This window comes from Pseudophryne corroboree, chromosome 5 (genome assembly GCF_028390025.1).
Source record: "Pseudophryne corroboree isolate aPseCor3 chromosome 5, aPseCor3.hap2, whole genome shotgun sequence".
NCBI classification, from domain to species: domain Eukaryota; kingdom Metazoa; phylum Chordata; class Amphibia; order Anura; family Myobatrachidae; genus Pseudophryne; species Pseudophryne corroboree.
This window is the reverse complement of record NC_086448.1, coordinates 76,732,435-76,751,765: the sequence shown is the minus strand read 5'-3', so window position 1 is coordinate 76,751,765 and position 19,331 is coordinate 76,732,435. Positions and strand designations below refer to the sequence as shown.

General features: G+C 47.0%; 1 protein-coding gene across 2 annotated transcripts in view; it reads left to right on the top strand.

Moving 5' to 3' along the window:
- The window catches only part of CALCR (calcitonin receptor), a 507,584-nt gene that overhangs the window by 222,723 nt on the left and 265,530 nt on the right, over window positions 1–19,331 (top strand). The window lies entirely within an intron of this gene.

Genomic DNA, 19,331 nt, shown 5'->3' with positions numbered 1-19,331 from the left:
ATATTACACGGTTCCGAGGCAGACTTGGATCTTCCCGCCTTGCTCAGTTAACCCGAGCGCGCCCGAAAGTCATCATCCCGCTGTCGGATTCTCGCAAGATTCGTATTCTATATAAGGAGCCGCGCGTCGCCGCCATTTTCACTCGTGCGTTGGAGATGATAGCGAGAGGACATGCAGCGTTCTCTCAGTATCTGTGCTCAGTGTGCTGCAAATATCTATGCTCAGTGTGCTTGCAAATATCTGTGCTCAGTGTGCTGAAAATATCTACGTTCTCTGCCTGAAAAACGCTCCATATCTGTGCTGCATTGTAGTATATAGTAGGAGGACAGTGCAGAATGTTGGCAGTACGGTACAGTAGTCCACTGCTCTACCTACCTCTGTGTCGTGAAGTATACTATGCATCCATACCTGTGCTGCATTTTAGTTGTGCGCAGTATATAGTAGGAGGGGACAGTGCAGAATGTTGCTGTGACCGCCAGTATATAATATATATAGCAGTACGGTACAGTAGTCCACTGCTCTACCTACCTCCAGGGCCGGATCTAGGGGGGGGCGAAGGGGGCGACCGCCCCCCCTAACACAGTCATAGCCACACCCACTTTTGAGCAGAAGAGAGCTCTCCTGGGAGAGCCTGAGGCAGAACGATGTGCTGCAGCTTATACCACAGCAGCACAGAGGAGCCAGGAGAGCAAGGGTTACAGAGCATTTGCCCCTCACTTGCTGGTGTGTGGGTACTAGGGCTAATAATTACAATTATCCCATAGCACAGTCACATGTACATATAACAATCACAAAGCTCTATCACAGTCTCACTCAAAAAGTTCAGTCAGAATTGAGAGAGGAGGAGTTAGGATTGCAGATGGGAGGAGTTGGGACTGTAGAGGGAGGAGTCAAGATTAAACAGTAAACCGCCCCCCCCTAAAGAAAAGTCTAGATCCGTCCCTGCCTACCTCTGTGTCGTCAAGTATACTATGCATCCATACCTGTGCTGCATTTTAGTTGTGCACAGTATATAGTAGGAGGGGACAGTGCAGAATGTTGCTGTGACCACCAGTATATAATATATATAGCAGTACGGTACAGTAGTCCACTGCTCTACCTACCTCTGTGTCGTCAAGTATACTATGCATCCATACCTGTGCTGCATTTTAGTTGTGCGCAGTATATAGTAGGAGGGGACAGTGCAGAATGTTGCTGTGCCCACCAGTATATAATATATATAGCAGTACGGTACAGTAGTCCACTGCTCTACCTACCTCTGTGTCGTCAAGTATACTACAAAAGTTCAGTAAAATTACCCAAAAATCAAAATTAAAAGCGTCTGATGAGAAGCGTAAACTTGCCAATATGCCATATACGACACGGAGTGGCAAGGAATGGCTGAGGCCCTGGCCTATGTTCATGGCTAGTGGTTCAGATTCACATGAGGATGGAAGCACTCATCCTCTCGCTAGAAAACTGCAGTGCCACTCCTAGATGGGCCAGGTGTTTATGTCGGCCACTTGGGTCGCTTAGCTTAGTCACACAGCTACCTCATTGCACCTCTTTTTTTTCTTTGCATCATGTGCTGTTTGGGGACTATTTTTTGAAGTGCCATCCTGTCTGACACTGCAGTGCCACTCCTAGATGGGCCAGGTGTTTGTGTCGGCCACTTGGGTCGCTTAGCTTAGCCATCCAGCGACCTTGGTGCACCTCTTTTTTTCTTTGCATAATGTGCTGTTTGGGGACTATTTTTTAAATCTGCCATCCTGTCTGACACTGCAGTGCCACTCCTAGATGGGCCAGGTGTTTGTGTCGGCCACTTGGGTCGCTTAGCTTAGTCATCCAGCGACCTCGGTGCAAATTTTAGGACTAAAAATAATATTGTGAGGTGTGAGGTGTTCAGAATAGACTGGAAATGAGTGGAAATTGTGGTTATTGAGGTTAATAATACTATGGGATCAAAATGACCCCCAAATTCTATGATTTAAGCTGTTTTTGAGGGGTTTTTGTAAAAAACACCCGAATCCAAAACACACCCGAATCCGACAAAAAATTTTCAGGGAGGTTTTGCCAAAACGCGTCCGAATCCAAAACACAGCCGTGGAACCGAATCCAAAACCAAAACACAAAACCCGAAAAATTTCCGGTGCACATCACTAAGTCACACAGGAGTAAATGTTCTCATTTGCAAGGCTGTTTCCTTGCACATAAACACGTTGGGTTTGTCAGTCATAAGCTATTTTACCAGTTTGTGAGAATACTCCCTGTCGAGCTCACACCTTGAAAAAAAGGTGAGGGGTTGTCTGTTTCAGGTCCCCCAGAAACTACTATTCTCCAGTGCTTAGTACACACACACTTGGATGTTGTTTGAAAAATCGTTATAACTACGTTTACTACAGCGCGCTTTGGAACTGTGTTTTTATTGTTTGTAATTGAGGTCTATCAACAGAGATCTCTCCTGTAGCGCTGCTCCCGTACAGGCGCAAAACAAGGGTACTGTTTGTATTAATATATATATATATATATATATATATATATACATACACCAAAAAAAAAAAAAAAAACTATATATATATATATATATATATATAATGTATGAATGTATGTATATATATATATATATATATATATATATATATATATATATATATGGGATCAGTACGAAATCCCGCTGGACGGGATCCCGGCGGTCGAAATACCGACACCGGAATCCCAACCAGCAGAATCCCGACAGGGGTGGCGAGCGTAACTCCTGCATCTGCTTTTCCCACCTCTGCCAGTGTCTGCCTCACCCGCCGCTGCCTTTATGTTGCTGCTGATGCCTGCTATCCTCCGCCACAGCTGCTGAGGTCTCTCAGCTCACGCTGCTGATGTTGCCTGCCTCCACTGCTGTGGTCCTGCAGCTCCCGTCACTGCCGATGTCTGCTATCCTCCGCCACTGCTGAGATCCTGCAGCTCTTGCTGCTGCCGAATGCCTGCCTACCCTTCCAGTGCCGCAGCTACCCTCCGCAAACTGCTGTGCATCTTCAGAAGAGCAGCACAGGACAATGTGTGAAGACCTGCCCCCATCCACACAAAAAAAAACTTGGTCCGGCAGAGGGGGCGTTTGGGCACTCAGAACCCCCCCCCCCCCCCCCCCCTTCCCCGACAGGTGCAGTAGTATATACAGCTGGAAATTTGGTGAGGTTTGATCAGAGATGTGCGGAGAAGATAGGTGGGGTGAGGGGGCACTGCCTCACCTGTTATAGACTATATACTCCAAAGTTTTACCTATAAAAATGATTAGCGTAGAATGAAGATATTTATAATATATTATTTGTATTTTTCATATACTTTATAATTTATAGTCAAAACTCTGGCGTATCCTGGAGTATGACAGGAAAAGCTCGGCCTCACTTCACCGCACATCATTGGGGATGAATGGCGCTAAAGCCCAGCCCCTGCTCACGAAGTGCCAAGCTGAGCGGATGATCCGTAGAGGACAATGAAAAAGACGACAAGTATGGTGATGTGTAGGGGGGAAGGGGGAGATGCAAAGGCGTAGCTACCATAGGTGCAGGCAGTGAAGCTGCTATGGGGCCCACAGCTGAGAGGAGCCACCTTCCCTGTCAGAGTTACATGTGCTATATAGGGCGTAGCTACCATGGGGCCACCTTCCCTGTCAAAGTTACATGTGTTATATACAAGGGCATAGCTACCATATGTGCAGGGAGTGCAGCTGCTATGGGGCCCAGAGCTGAGAGGGGCCACCTTCCCTGTCACAGTTACATGTGTTATATACAGGGTGTGGCTACCATAGGTGCAAGGAGTGCAGCTGCTATGGGGCCCAGAGCTGAGAGAGGCCACCTTCCCTGTCACAGTTACATGTGTTATATACAAGGGCATAGCTACCATATGTGCAGGGAGTGCAGCTGCTATGGGGCCCAGAGCTGAGAGAGGCCATCTTCCCTGTCACAGTTACATGTGTTATATACAAGGGCATAGCTACCATATGTGCAGGGAGTGCAGCTGCTATGGGGCCCAGAGCTGAGAGGAGCCACCTTCCCTGTCACAGTTACATGTGCTATATATACAAGGGCATAGCTACCATGGGGCCACCTTCCCTGTCAAAGTTACATGTGTTATATACAAGGGCATAGCTACCATATGTGCAGGGAGTGCAGCTGCTATGGGGCCCAGAGCTGAGAGAGGCCACCTTCCCTGTCACAGTTACATGTGTTATATACAAGGGCATAGCTACCATATGTGCAGGGAGTGCAGCTGCTATGGGGCCCAGAGCTGAGAGAGGCCACCTTCCCTGTCACAGTTACATGTGTTATATACAAGGGCATAGCTACCATATATGCAGGGAGTGCAGCTGCTATGGGGCCCAGAGCTGAGAGAGGCCACCTTCCCTGTCACAGTTACATGTGCTATATATACAAGGGCATAGCTACCATGGGGCCACCTTCCCTGTCAAAGTTACATGTGTTATATACAAGGGCATAGCTACCATATGTGCAGGGAGTGCAGCTGCTATGGGGCCAAGAGCTGAGAGGGGCCACCTTCCCTGTCAAAGTTACATGTGTTATATACAAGGGCATAGCTACCATATGTGCAGGGAGTGCAGCTGCTATGGGGCCCAGAGCTGAGAGAGGCCACCTTCCCTGTAACAGTTACATGTGTTATATACAGGGTGTAGCTACCATATGTGCAGGGAGTGCAGCTGCTATGGGGCCCAGAGCTGAGAGGGGCCACCTTCCCTGTCACAGTTACATGTGTTATATACAGGGTGTAGCTACCATAGGTGCAGGGAGTGCAGCTGCTATGGGGCCCAGAGCTGAGAGGGGCCACCTTCCCTGTCACAGTTACATGTGTTATATACAGGGTGTAGCTACCATAGGTGCAGGGAGTGCAGCTGCTATGGGGCCCAGAGCTGAGAGGGGCCACCTTCCCTGTCAAAGTTACGTGTTATATAAATTTTTCGTCATTGGGTGGTACGTAGGGGTGCTTTCAAACTTTTTCCTTGGGGCCTGCAATATATGTAGGTACAGTATGCCTCCGGACCTGCTCCTTGTAGTGGGGTATAAAATGAACTGGAGGGCATTTGAATGTTATACAATATGAACCGGGGCACTGTAATGAGGCACAATATGTACGAGGAGCACTATATATCATAATGTGAATTGGGGGTACTGTGCAGCTCTGAAATGTGACATAGGGTGAATGTAAGCACTACTACGATTCACTGCTGTGGAGCATACCGTAACATTAAATAAATCTCTACTATGGTTCAGCTAGGGCACTATTATAGGGCATAAAATGAATAACTGCTGTAGAGAAGTGTCTCTCTAGAAGCATTGGGACGGCGGCCCCTTCAAAATGTTACTATGGGGCCCACAAAGTTCTGGCTACGCCCCTGGGGAGATGTACAGCCGCATACAGTAGCTCCATCAGACTCTGAATACAGGCAATTGTCTGCAGCTTTTTTCAAGCATGCAGTGGGAGCACTGATGTGGCCCCCTTTGTGTGACTCTGATTCAGGCACACTGCCTGCATTGCTAAGTGCAAGGTGATCATCTCTTTGCATTACTCATTATCCTGTGTAGCGCTGCTCCTCACAGTAGCTGAAGAAGAATTGCTTAATGTTCATGTCTGTGTGTTTAACATTCACCTCCCTCATTGCCTTGTGTGGCAGTGCTCCTCACAGTGACTAAGGGGCAGATCTACTAAACCTTGGAGAAAGATAAAGTGGAGAGAAATAAAGTAGCAACCAATAAGCTCGTAACTGTCATTATTCAAACACAGCCAGTAACATGGCAGTTAGGAGCTGATTGGCTGGTACTTCATCTCTCTACACTGTATCTCTCTCAAAGTCTTAGAACAATCTCCCTTATCTCTACGTCCACTTTGTCACTCTCCAAAGCGTAGTACATCACCCCCTGTAGGAGAAAACACTTGGTGATTATGGGGTCTATTTACTAAGCATTGGATGGAGATAAAGTGGCCGGAGTTAAAATCCCAACCAATCAGCTCCTAACTGTCATTTTTCAAATACAGCCTGTGAAATGACATTTAGAAGCTGATTGGCTTGTACTTTCTCCGTCCACTTCATCTCTATCCGAGGCTTAATAAATAGACCCCTTCATTTATCTTCCCATTGCCTGTGTAGCAGTGCTCCTCGCAGTGACTTACGGTAAAGATGCCGGATTAAGCGATGTGACCGCAATAACACCGTCGGTCGCACCAGTGTGCATGTGCAGGTACCATCCTGCTCACGTGTGGCCGCCGAACGCATTCGGCTTCCAGCGGGTGCGAACACCTCTGCCTGATTGACAGGCAGAGGCATTCGCGAGGCGGGCAAGAGGCGGTGACGGACTGTTGGTGGTGGCGCATCGAAAACGGGTCAACTGGTTTTTCGGGGCGGCTGCCTGAAGTCACATGCAGCCGCTCCAATATAAAATACGGCGGCGGGCCTCCTGCCTAGCTGCGGCTGCAGGGGGTCATCCACATTTGCTGCAACCACAATTAAATTGCGTACGCAGCTGCTGGGCACGCCATTCTGCATGCTGGGTGGCCTTGCCCCAGTATACAAAGCAAAGGATTGCAGATTCTGCTTTTTAGCAGAATCGCAATCCATACTGAATAACCCCCGCTGTCCCCCATTACCTTATGCAGCAGTATTCCTCACAGTGATTTGCTGAACTTTCTGGCTACTGGCTTTCTGAATAATTGATTCCATTCTTGTATTCATAGTCCCATAGTAGAGAAATACACGGTCAAGTCACATTATTACGACCACCTCCTACATTTGACGTCTGCAGCGCGTAGCCCATGAAGTACGTCACATGTCATGCGCTGGCTTGGTGGGTATATAAGGTGTGCGATAGGCCGTCTGCACACACAGCACTCATTGCTGTCACGGGTAAAAGGGGTGGTTTATCAAAGTTGCAAAAAGGGATTATTTTATCGGCTTTCGGGCCAAGGGCGGCAATATTTCTGTAACAGTGCAGTGTGTGAACTGTTCACATGGTGCTGTGGACAGTGGTGCCGAGAGGGGGGGGGGGAGGGAACAAATTACCCGGGCCCGGGTCTGATGGAGGGGCCCTGTGGGGGCCCCGGGCCCACTCCCGCTTACCTGGCAGCAGCAGCTGCAGCTCTTTTCCTCAGCCCAGCAGAAACAGCTGTGTGCTGGGCTGCAGTGTGGCCACGGAGGCACTCAAAATACAATTTTTGTAGTATTTATTTCTAAGGGTGTATGGTCCCGCCTCCTGTGATTAGGCCACACCCCCTCAAAAGTACCTGGGCCCAGACAGGCTCTCTACTGCCCTGGCTGTGGTGACGGTGTATCGTGACAGGACAAATGGCACCTTTGCGAATAACCGACTTGGAAACTGCGTAGCCCCACGTGCCACGTGGAGCAGCTCACCGTCAGAATGAACCTGGGGGCTACCAGACGTGTGTCTAAAATGACACTTCAGCCCGTCTAGCTGCTGTCCATGCTGCACACGGCGGTTACTCTGGCTGTTAGCTGGTGGCCATAATAATGTGACCCATCCACGTAATTGCAGTAAAGTAGTGACAGCAGGATGACTTTTTAATCAGATGAAATCCAAATGATTTATTAGCCAATAGTAACATAATGTTGATGTTCTGTGCTGCACTAGACATAAATGTTCTCTGAAACATAATATCATGAAACAAATAAAAGAGTAAAAGTTGAATGGCTGAAGTTAGTGTTTATGGATGTACTTCAAACTATATGATTAATACTGTAATTTCAAACTATGGCAATTAGCGCTGGATTACGACAGTAAAAAGAATGTGAATCCCACCCATATGAGACTCCTTATCAGCAAAACAGATTAATGTAAAAGATAATCGGATTAATGTTGCATAAACACAGCAAGCGCGATATTAATTTTTAAGTGTGCTATTATGTTTCAAGGTAACTTAAAAGTCAATGCGTTTCCTGTGTCCAAGAAAGTGCAACCTGAGAAAAAGTACAAATTGTAGTATGAGAGTTGAATATACAGTAACTGGGCACTAGATGAATCACTGTACAACAGGAGGCAGCTTGTAGACAATAAATAATCTCTACTAGAGCGATACAGTTGGAACATACCGGAGAAGCCTTGCAGAGTATGGAGTCCAAGACTCCATAGATGTGGCTAGCAAACATTAATGGTTAGCAGCAATCAATGGTTTCCCACCAATGGTTGATGGTTTTGCAATTGATGGTGGAGATCCAATGTTTTCCACTTTTAGCCCCTTTAGCCCTTCCCCCTTGAGCCATTTGGCCCTACCCCCATTCCTGATAGGCCCACCATGGTCATGTACAGTATTTAACAGTACTGATGATCATCGACAGTCAACCCATCAATATTTTCCCATCAATGGTTTCCTACCATTGATGGAAAACACAGATGACACCGTGGATTGAGACAGTCGATGGTGAACGTTCCGATGGCCATCCCTAGGTAGATGACTCAGTTGCCATCATTACCTTTAAGCTCCCTCCCTGTCCTCTGCCAACTCCAAAACCATTTTGTTCTCCCATTCAGGGACTGAGTTTAGCTACTGTATTGCAGTGTGGTTTGTATTAAACCACAGTTCTGCAGCTATGTCAGTATTTTGGCCTGTGCCCCTGTGCTGACCAGTGCCCCTAGCAGCTGCCTCTTCTACCTAACCATTCTGCGTAGGATACAGCTGTATGCAGAAAGCAGCTTTTTGTTGTACTAATCAGCAGCACAAATTCATCTTTAAAAGCATGGAAGAAATGCACAGGAGGCTAAAAACATGAACCAATGTATATTGTAAAAGTTGTAGGATAACTTTTATATTACTTCCATTGACAGATTCAGTCATGGGAGTATTCACGCACAACAATTTAAAGGGCCCTACACATTTAACGATCCGCCGCCGAGCTGCCCGACGGCGGATACGGCCGACGGGCGACCCTGCGGCGCGGGGGGGGGGCAGTGACGGGGGTAGTGAAGTGCAGGCAAATATGAGATTGTCCATATTGGCCTGCATGCACAGCCGACGGGGGCACCAGCGATGAACGAGCACGGGGACGCACATCGTTCATCGCTGGTGCCTCCACACTCAAAGATATGAATGGTATCTCGTTCAGTAATGTTCGAGATCGTTTATATCTTTGGAGATTGTCGGCCAGTGTGTAGGGCCTATAAGAGAGAAGGGGCCTATGAGCACAATTCTGTCTAATAGTCTATACTCTATACCAGAGTATACTGCACATGGGCAGGTCTCTGGGAACATAAAGCCCCCGCTGCCTCCATTAAATACTTGCCTACTAATCTCGGAAGTTGTGGGAGACTCCCGATTTTTCAGGTAGTCCGCCGCACCCATGTTAGAGTAGGACAATCTCCCGCATCCCACCCGTTTCCTAGAGAAGTGGGCAGGATGGGGAGAAAGTCACTGAAATTGCGGCAGAGGCGGGCGGGGCTAAGTGAAGTGAATTGCATCATTTAGCACTGCCTCCTATCTGCAGACCCACGAATCACAGCAGTTACCTTATGACGCAAAAGCCTGACCCCGCTCCCCAAAGCCTCCCGCAGCGACTCCTCTCCTGGCTCTTCCCGGAGAGGAGATAGAAAATGTAGGCAAGTGTGACCCATTACAGATACATTACTGTGGACACATTTGTAATATGCATGCAATAACTACACTCTGCAGCAAGTTCCCATGTTAGGGTCTAATGGCTTCTCTAATTAATGGAGCAGAATGTGAGTGACGGGCTTATAGACCTGCTCTGCAGAAGCAATGTCACACCAGATTTACAGAATTTCAATATAAGCTTTCTGACATGTACAAGCCATTAACATCTATATCTGATCTATATCAGAGCTCATTAGGACATTGTGCTGTTCCGAGACTTGTTTTTTCCTGCCTTCAATGGATTTTTGTAGGTAATGAAAATAGAGAGCTACAGGGCAAACTGAATAACATATCTGAAAATTTCTGATAATTAGTATAGTGATCCCTGGGATTTGTAGTTCTACAAAAGCTGCTGTACTACTGGTTGCCTAAAGGGGGGTACACACGGAGAGATCCGTGTTTAAAATCTAAGCAATGTGACTAGATTGCTTAGATTTTAAGCACGGCTCTGCTGTGTGTATGCCCCCCAGCGATAGCGATGCGCAGGGCTATTGCCGGTGCTAGATTGAGCCTGCATGCAGACTACGATTGGGAATCGTGTCGCGTGCAGCAGTAGCGGAGCAAGGCACCTTGCCCAAAGCATGGCGAGCAAAGCGAAGGGACATGGTGCACTAATTGGGGTTCCGTGTTACTTTGCAGAGAAAACAACACCATAAAAATGTAAAAAACTCATGTCAACCTTTTTCCATGTTGACCTTGTTCATGTCGAATCAATGACTGTGTCTACATATTTCAGGGTCGACCTAGTCACCGTCGACCAATAGTGGTCGACCTAATAACTATCGTCCTAGTTACTGTCAGCCCTATGATCCACACCCTAACATACCTCACAACTGTCCCGATTTTGGCCGGACAGTCCAGTTTTTCACAGTCTTCCCGCTGTCCTACCCGCTGGTCGCAGTGTCCCGCGGGTGGGGGGGCAGTTGGGAGATCCCTCCCTGTCGCTGCTCTGAGGAGAGCAGTGGTGAATAGATGCTGTGTGCATGCGCACAGTGTCTATTCACGGCAGAGAGGGACAGGGGGCATGGCCATCAGCTCTCACAGCGCTGTCCATGCCCCCATAATGACGAAAACGGGGGCATGGCTTGTGATCGCGATGGTGTCCCTTCTCCACCGATGTCAAAGTTGGGAGGTATGCCCTAATAACCATACACTGGCGTGAATATGTTTTTGCCCCCTTCCTGAGTTTTTCTATTGTTGCATATTTGTCACACTTAATTATTTCAGAGCTACAAACAGACTTGAGTATAGAACAAAGGCAACCTGAGTAAACACAATACACTGTTTTTAAATGATCATTTACTTATTTGAAGGAAAAAAGTTGTCCCTGTGTGAAATAGTTAGTTGCTCCTCTTTGTTTCTCATCCAACCACTGATTTAAATTGAATTGATAAGTGGGTTCAATTAGACTGTAGGCACAATCAGGCCTGATTACTGTCAGTCCTGTTAAATGTAAATATCAATTAAATCTTATGCTGGGTACACATTTGTACAGACGGACTGGGCAGTGTGTTGAGCATACACACTGCCCGATCCGCGGGTCTGACGTCACGAACTGGGTGGGCATTGACATGCGCCCGCCCAGTTGTGCTGTCAATCACCGCCGGCGTCTGCAGCAAGTGACCGCCCGACCCCATACACACATATATCGTTAGATATATTGGCCGTCGGCTGTGCTGCAGAGCCGACGCGATATGTCTGTGAACAACGGCGTTTAAGACATATCGCTCGTACACACTGGCGGACGGACCTGCGATATATCGGCCAGTGTTTACGCACCTTTAGTTTCCAGCAACGTGAAGTTGGCTAAAAGGTCACAACAAGCAGCACAATATGCAGCCATCAAAGGAAATTCCAGAAGAGATGAGAAAGACAGTTATTGAAATATATCAGTCTGGAAAAGGTTACAAAGCAATTTCTAAGGCTCTGGGAGTCCAGCAAACCACAGTGAGAGCTATTACCTCTCAATGGAGAAAATGTGGAGCAGAGGTGAATCTTCCCAGGAGTGGTCGGTCTAGCAAAATTCCTCCAAGAGGGCATCAACGATTCATCCAGGAAGTCACAAAAGAAACCAGATGAACATCTAAGGAGCTGAAAGCCTTGCTTCAGTTAATGCCAGCGTTCATGATTCCACCATAATATAGGGACTACGCTATTGTTCTGTGGACTGATGAGTAAAAAACTGAACTTTTTGGAAGACATGGGTCCTGTTACATCTAACACAGCATTCCACAATAAGAACATCATAACAACAGTCAGACATGGTGGTGGAAGTGATATGGTGTGGGGATGCTTTGCCACTTCAGTGCCTGGGTGATGAAATCATGAATTCTACTATCTACAAGAAAATCCTAAATTAGAATGTTGGGTGATCATTCTGTGATCTGAATCTCAAGCCTGATTGGGTTATGCTGCAAGACGATGATAAGATGCACAAAAACAAGTCCACCGCTGAATGGTTCAACAGAAACAAAATTAAGGTTTTGGAGTGGCCTAGTCAAAGTCCTGACTTGAATCTTAAGGCCCATATTCACTAGCCGATTTTGAGCTTAAAATAGCTGGCTTTTGGCGTTTTGAGCTGCTTTGAGCTCAACCTCAGCCAGTGTGTATGGACAGGCGATGAGCGCTCACACATCATCGCTGGCCTCCGCCATCCGTCGGGCTGTTATACCAACCGAATGAACCACTTTCCACAGTCTCTTACTATAGAAAGTGGTTCATCCGCCGTGAACATCGCTGAGCACATTGAAAATCGCTCAGTGTATTATGCACTGAGCAATTTTCCTGCCAGTGATGTTCACATCATCGCCTAGCATACACACTGGGCAAAAACGTCCGGTGTGTATGGACCTTTATGTAGATGATGTGATGGGACCAGAGGCGGATTGGCCATAGGGCTTACAGGGAAGATTCCCGGTGGGCTGACGCACCCGTGGGGCCTGTTTTGTTTGAGGACATGTGGTCCTTTTTATAGACATAATGAATAAGATGCAAAATAATTTGCATATATGAAAATTACTTTGCCACTTAGCCTGTGATTGCAGATGATCTAGTGTATGCTCTGTCTGCCTGCTTGGCTGACATATAAGATTGAGTGAATAGTGATTGGGATACGGTTGGTGTAATAAGCAAGAAAATATCTTTCTAAAGAATGATATAGTTTCCTAAATTCTGAAGGTGTATCATATAATGTGCTCGTAATATTTAATTTTATTTCTTTTTAACTTCCCCCTTGATGCTGGACATGCCCACTATCTGGAAAGTCTTGGGGGGAGGGTGCTGCTGCCATGGCCAATGGCTAGACCGTACACCTCTGGTGCTACCCATGTGGGGCCACTAGTACAAATTTTTCCAGGGCCGCTTTTTGTTCCCAATCCGCCCCTGGATGGGACCTTAAGACCTTAAATGGGCGTGAAAACTCCAATGTGACCGAATTAAAGCAATTCTGAGAAGATCAATGGCCCAATCATCCACCACAGGGAATTTTTGACTGCTCTCCAGTTATTGGATTTGTCCAGCTGCAGTTGTTGCAGTTGTTTTCACATGGGTTATAGGGCTGTATAACTTTTTTCCTTCAATACATGAAATAATCATATAAAAACTGTATTTTGTGTTAACTCAGGGTGTCTTTGTCTCATGCACAATTTTGAATTCTGAAACAATTAAGTGTAACAAATATGCAAAATTAGAAGGCAAAAACTTTTTCACACTACTGTATAATTAGCATCTTCTGTACTATTATTCATTCTTTTTAATAGTTGAGTGCAGTCCTGTAGCGGAGCTTTAAGGGGTCCAACGGATGATGATGCTGTGCACTGCCATCTCCACCCCACCGCCAGGGCCTAGTCTAAAGCCTCTCTGTGCCATCCCCCCCCCTGCACACCTCTTGCAGAAGTTTGTGCGTCAAGACTCAGCCACTGCGCAAGTGTGTACTGTGCATTCGAGATCTCTGAGAAACTGTTGCTGGTGCCATTGCCCAGTTGATTTCTGCAGCAACGTCGTAAGGTAAGTATAGTCAATGGGTGCATGGTGAGTGGTATAGAGCCCCCTTGACTCAGAGGCCCCTGTGCACTGCACACATTACGCCACTGCCCTACCACCCTCTGATACCTCCATATTCCTTGAAGCCCCCCATCTGCACTGACAAGAGCAGAAAAGAGACTGCTTCTGCTCCATTGAGAAAAGAGTGAGGGTCCCTGGAGGCTAAAGTGGCATTTTCAGGACCCTGACAAAATTTAGCAATAGCGCCATTAATAGATGCAAATAAATGTAACAATAGGCTATTCTGTGACCTACAAGCGTAGGATTTCCGAGACAAAGGGCTGTTTTACAGCCCGTATAGAAACTAAGAAACCCCATCATCATCATGATCTTATCTAAAGGGTATATGACAAACTACTTCTGATCACTTTTTATATAACACCTTTATGTGTATCACTGCTCTTACCTGCATATAATGGTTTTCATTTCAGCACCACTTTGTTAATACTAGCTATGTGTTACGCGTTTATCATTATGTTCCAGGTTCTTTTACATTATTGTATTCCATTATATTTATTGCATAATAAACAGAATAATTTTTTTTAAAAAGATGAACGTTAACGTCCTGGTCACGGACAGCAAGTGAGTCGTTAGGTTTGCACTTTTTAAATGTCACAATGGTCGACAGTCAGAAGGTCAACAATGCCTAGGTTTACACCAAATGGTCGACATGCACAAGGTAGACATGGTGAAAAGGTCAACATGGTCAACAGGGAAATGGTCAACACATGCAAAGGTCTACATGAGTTTTTGATGTCAAAATTTCCCTTCCAGCATGTCGACCCCCAATTAGTGCACCACGTCCCCTCCTGTGGCTCGCTTGGCTCACCATGCTTTGGGCAAGGTTACCGTTCTCAATTGTAGTCCACGTGGATGAAAAAAGTCTTTTAAATGAAAACATTTTCCAAAAATTAATGTCGACCATATGCTGTGTCAACCGTTATCACGCTTACCATTTGAACATGGCCTTTTGGCCATGTCGACCATATGAATGTCAACCATTTGGTGTTAACCTATTGCTTGTCGACCTTTTAACTATCAATTTATAATCTAGATCTAAATGCGTTTGTACAAGGCCGGAACTAGGATTTTTGGCTATTACAATTTTATTGTGGAATGTTTGTTGTGTTCCTGTTTCCATTTGGTGCGTTTACCCGAATAATAATACTAGCCAAAAATAAACATATTGGTGCTGATTCAGAGGTGCGCAAGTGTCAGTGTCAAGCAGCCAGTGTTTCGAAAGAGATGCGTTCTGGTTTACAACTACAGCGTATACACAACAGAAACACCTTTCAGTACGTTACGCCCCAGTTGCTCTTATGTTTTGAACATTTTCCCTTGTGTGAAACAAATACATTTGGTATTCAGCATCATTCTAATTTCCTAAGCCTCCCTAATACAGCAGGAACAACTCTCCGTCTTGCAAATAAAAGCATTAAAATTCATAAACGCAGTCAGAGAACCAGATTCTGTTCTTGGGTGAGGAAGGAAGCACCAGCCAGTGTCACCTGGGTGCTCTTATGCGGCCAGTCTGAGATGTTCGCTAGAACCGGCCAGCAATTGCAAATTACAGTAAATTAATGAATGTTCTGTAGCAGGACCTGATGTTATGCTTTCCTGTTATATTGTCTGAGTACTTATCCACTAACAACCATTTCTCCCATGAGGGTAAAGGTGCTTTGCTGACGAGATTCTCGTGGTGGCTTAGTGGTCGTATGTATGACGTCATTTACTTGGTTTTTTAGGAGTGACATCATATGTACGGCTGCTAAACTGCTGCATAATTCATCCTTCAACTGTCCCGGGAAAAGGTATTTCATTCGCTTATTGCTTGATGACTGTTTATGTTCCATGTTGGTGTGTATAAAGGTATATTTTCTTTCTTAAAATTATTTACGTAGAATTTAAAAATAACTATAGATCTTGATGTGTATTAGTCCACTCTGAGCCTACATACTGTATAGACAATTGACACTGGCCATCATTCCGAGATGTTCGCTCGCTAGCTGCTTTTAGCAGACGTTCAAACGCTAAGCCGCCGCCCTCTGGGAGTGTATCTTAGCCTAGCAGAAGTGCAAACGAAAGGATCGCAGTGCTGCTACAAAAAAAGATTATGCAGTTTCTGAGCAGCTCGAGACCTACTCCTAGCTTGCGATCACTTCAGACTGTTTAGTTCCTGTTTTGACATCACGAAAACACGCCCTGCGTTCGGCCAGCCACGCCTGCGTTTCCCCAGGCACGCCTGCGTTTGTATCTGACACCCCTGCGTTTTTCCACACACTCCCCGAAAACGGTCAGTTACCTCCCAGAAACACCCACTTCCTGTCAATCACTCTGCGGCCAGCAGTGCGATTGAAAAGCGTCGCTAGACCTTGTGTGAAACTGCATTGGCTTTTGTGAAAGTACATCGCGCGTGCGCATTGCGCCGCATATGCATGCGCAGAAGTGCCTTTATTTGCCTGATCGCTGCACAGCGAACGAAAACAGCTAGCGAACAACTCGGAATTACCCCCACTATTCCATATATCATACATTACATGACTAGATGATATTTCTAAAACAGTATCATATAGTCATGATGCTGTCTGGCATAAAGGACGGCGATAGAGGGATTAAAATAAAAAAAAATAAAAAAACAGAGCAGATTATTTACCTAGGTATAGTCCAGGAAGGTGGCAGTGTATGTGCACACATTTAGTCCCAGATTTATCAAGCCTTGGAGAGTGATAAATAACATGGTGATAAAGTACCAGCCAATCAGCTCTTAATTGCCATGTTACAGATTGTGTTTGAAAAATGACAGGAGCTGATTGGTTGGTAGTTTATCACCGTGTGATTTATGATTTATCACACTCCAAGGCTTGGTAAATCTGAGCCTTAGAGAGAACAAGTAGCTTCACATGAATATACTTTTTTGGGGACTAGCCCCATAGAGAATTCCTTTTTGGAGCACTCTTTTAAATAAATTTAAGAAAATATAATGTAAAGAAATGATGTATATGATTAAAACGTAACCTTTATTTCTTGTTAGTATAAAATATATAAGGAGGGGAAAAAAATAAAAAATAAAAATTTTTTTTGTACACTACAGAAATATATTTTTTTCTCTTTCTCTCCTTACTGGGGTCAAATGCTTTCAAAGATTCTAGACCCTAACAACACATACATAAAACCATATATATCCTCCTAAGAAGGGGGGGCAAAAAAAGAAGGCTAACGGCTTGATGTTTAATGAGGTTCACAAAAACATAGATATTAATGGTCGCTGTTTATAATAATTATAATAGATGTTATCACATTTTTCCTTATTGTATAGGAAAATGAATCCTACAGCTAGAGCAAAAGCAGTAGGAAATATCAAGCAATCACTTTTCTTATGCATGTAGGAGCACTACATGCATAAGAAAAGTGATTGCTTGATATTTTCTACTGCTTTTGCTCTAGCTGTAGGATTCATTTTCCTATACAATAAGGAAAAATGTGATAACATCTATTATAATTATTATAAACAGCGACCATTAATATCTATGTTTTTGTGAACCTCATTAAACATCAAGCCGTTAGCCTTCTTTTTTTGCCCCCCCTTCTTAGGAGGATATATATGGTTTTATGTATGTGTTGTTAGGGTCTAGAATCTTTGAAAGCATTTGACCCCAGTAAGGAGAGAAAGAGAAAAAAATATATTTCTGTAGTGTACAAAAAAATTTTTTATTTTTTATTTTTTTCCCCTCCTTATATATTTTATACTAACAAGAAATAAAGGTTACGTTTTAATCATATACATCATTTCTTTACATTATATTTTCTTAAATTTATTTAAAAGAGTGCTCCAAAAAGGAATTCTCTATGGGGCTAGTCCCCAAAAAAGTATATTCATGTGAAGTTTTTTCATAATTCCAGGAGCACCTCCAGCCTAAATAAATTATATACAGGATCTTCCTGTAGAACCTTTTTTCTAGCTGGTTATAACTTGATATTCTCAATACTTATAGTCGAAGAGAGTATTGACTGCATAGGAGAGGAAAGAGTTAAACATCTGGGGAGGGGTGGACCTAGCTGTGAGGAAAGTACAGCCTTCTTTAAGGGGAGGGCTTGATATATATAGGGAAGGTGAAGCCATTTTTAAGTCTCTTGGTGATCTGGTTTGGTGAGTGCTGCAGTGCCAGCAAAAAACACTTGTTTTATTTGCCTGCTGTTTCACAGAGATATACTGCCTCCTTATTGCTCTCCTCTCCAGTAGCCCAGGGTGTCCCTTGCTTTTGATCAAAGGTTGCTAATATGTCCTCTCGCCCCCAGCGCATGCTAAGGGCCCCGGCTCGGTTCCGTGGGTCGGACGGACGAGCGGGCCCTGAGGCGGCGGTGGGCGGTGGGGGGGACGGGGCTCCGTCCCCTAGGGCCTCATCAGATGCCCCCTCAGGCAGCGATGGCGGGGCCCGGGCAGACTCGTCGCCGGGTGCCGAGTCGGACACTCCAGCCAGACGAGGGCGGCGTGGGGGACCAGGGGTCCCTGCAGGCCGCTCGAGTGTTGGCGGGCGGCGGCCGTCCCCGTCGGGAGCCGCTGAGCCCGGTTTCATGGCGGGCGCGCGCGTGCGCGCGGCGGGGGACACCAGGGCGCAGCAGAGGCAGTCTCTCCTTCCCCGCCGCGGTCGGCTGTTCGGGCCGGGCGGGGGGTGAGGAGGTTGCAGGGAGCTGGCGGTCGCCGCGCGGGGACTAGTCAGGAGCCTCGCGCGGCGGCCGGGCAAGAGGAGCAGGCCGGGAGGCAGCTGGCGGGTGGACGATGGGCGCGCGCTCGCGGGGTGCGCGCGCCCACCCTCGCTCCGGGCGCCGCTTGCCGCGCACGTGCGCGCGCAGCGGCGCCAGCTGAACACACAGCAACCTCGTCTTCTCCCCGGATGCCGGAGTCCGGCCGGGGGAGAGGCAGGTTGAGGGGGGTGCAGCGTGTGCCTCAGGGAGGCAGCGCTGGGGGCATGTTTAGAAATATAAACGAAGGGGGCACAGCAGGAGTAACAAGGGGTGGCCACCAACATCATCCGGGTGCACCCTCCGCTGGTCAGGTGACACGCGGGGGAACACGCGCGGGGGGGCAGCAGGTCCCTGTCACCGTCGCCGGACGCGGCGGGGCCCGCGGCAGGAGGGGTGACAGAGAATGGGTCAGCGGCCGCAGGGCCGCGGCCCGGGCAGCTGTGCACGTCAGCGGGTCCTCCCCTGGATCAGGGGATTCTTCTCCTTCCCTGGATAGGGAAGGGGAAGGATCGGAGAGGGAGAGCCTCTGGGCCGGCCGGGGGGCTCTTGCCTTCGGGTCAGAACAGGAGGGGCGGGACCCCCGGGGCGCGTCGGGCGGTCAAGGGGCGCGGGCTCGCGCCCAACCAAGGACCGGTCGTCCTTTGGGCGGCGTTTCCGGGGGTCGTACCGCATGGGATCCTCCTGGGGCCATAGCGTCGGCACTGGCCACGGTGGTGCAGGCTCTTGGGCCATTAGCTGCAGTGGCCTCCCCCAGGACAACGGCGGATTCCGGCCAAGCTGCAGGTCGCAGGGGGTCAGACAAGGTCAGGTCATCAGCGGCGCAGCGAGTGGCAAGAGCCTGCCGAGAGCTGGGGGCTGCAGCGGCGGAGCTGGAGCTAGGGCCAGACCGCGAGCGGCAGGGAGGC